Raw genomic sequence first — 1,767 nt, 5'->3', positions numbered from 1 at the left:
GTATTTTGCTGTACTTTTTTCTATCATTCTCACCTTTTATTTTAAAAAATATGAGTGACTTTTTGCATAAGTATAAAATGCAGAAGAGTTTTTGTCCCCAAGCATTTTGTTGGCAGTAAAGTAAGTATAAAAAATTAAAATATGACAAAACCTTTAATTATTTTAGGATGGGAGAGTAATATAATTCTTTACATGAATTACACTCATTTGAGAGATGGTGGTCAATGGGAGAATCTAAAAATAATATTGTAGTATTAATTCTTTAAATCTTGTAAACATTATTTCTCTGTAGTTATACTTCAACTGAAAAATTTCCTGATTTATTTGTCTTATAGAAGCAATAAAATCAGTAAAATAACCAAGGAATCTTCTTGCAGAACACCTGTGACTTGTTTTTCAGTTCCACAAAACCATTGCTAGTTCAAAGTTAATAGGTACTAGCAGCTACAACAAATGTCCCATTGCCTCTATAAGCAACTTCTCATGTATCTCACACTATCTTCTATCTATTTCCTTTGCAGGTGGAATTCCTGTATCATGTAAGATGGCAATCTGCATTTCAACAAATAGTTATGTCATAATTCACAAAAAACATAAGCTTTGGATCCAGAAAAACTGATATGTAAAACTTACTCTGAAGTTTTTGACAAGCCACTTAACTACTCAATGTAAATTTTCATTTCTATACCAAAAATAATCATAGAATCTATCTTGGAGCTCTCTATATGAATTGCTATCAATGCATTTAAAATAAATTCCAGGAAAGTTCAGCAAACTGTTTTCGTAAGTAAGTTTTATCATATTCTTGTCAAAGAATATACCAAAAGCAGCCAGTAGATCTACTGCCTTGTTCAAATAAAAGAAAGGAGGTTTATTATGCCAAATTGCATCACAGAAAGAGTAACAAAAATCTGGACTTCATATCTAGCACCAGGTCTAATAAACTCTGTAGAAACACCTTGCAAACTCAACAGGTTTTAGTTCCTAGTTTTAGTTTTAGTTCATAGTTTCACCTATGAAAAATATATAATTAGGTTTTCCAACTTTTTTTATGTAACAACATGATGTGCTCAGGCACATGCACACAAACACACACCAAGTAGAAGATACTAAATGTCACACCAGTGGTCTTAAATTCTAAAATGATGATATCTCAACACATCTCCAATCATTAATGTCATGTAATCACACACACCCACACACACACATACACACACCCACACCCACACACACACACACACACACACACACACACACACACACCACTTGAGAAGCTCTGGTCTGGGGGATATTTAAAGTCCCTCTAGCTCTATAATTCTTATGATGAAGCTTGCAAATAGGATATGGAAACATGAGAGTAGTGAATGGGAAATACCTTTCAAGCTAAATAGAGGCAAATATAATCTTTATATTCAAATATTATAGACTGCTACAAAGGCATTATAGCATAAACAGCTCTGATATCATATCCTGAACTAGCACCTAGCACTTTCTAAAGCTGGACTAAAATAAGTCATAGGGTCCTTTTTGATACAAAGAAATAAGTCATAGCTTAATAAATAATAATTTATTGTCTCCAACCCATTGCTAAAAATTTACACAGGACAGATATACTGTTGGAATTAAAAAAACATAATTAGAAGTATAAATACCAACCACAAAAATATCTACCATTTTGGAAGTAATTCACAGAAATTACTATTGTAGTTATTTAAGTAAAGTGGCATTTTACCGTCTCTCTTAATAATACAGAATTATAAGGCGAGA

This window comes from Muscardinus avellanarius (assembly GCF_963383645.1).
Source record: "Muscardinus avellanarius genome assembly, chromosome: 5".
In the NCBI taxonomy this organism is placed as follows: Eukaryota; Metazoa; Chordata; class Mammalia; order Rodentia; family Gliridae; genus Muscardinus; species Muscardinus avellanarius.
Note: the sequence above shows the minus strand (reverse complement) of the source record.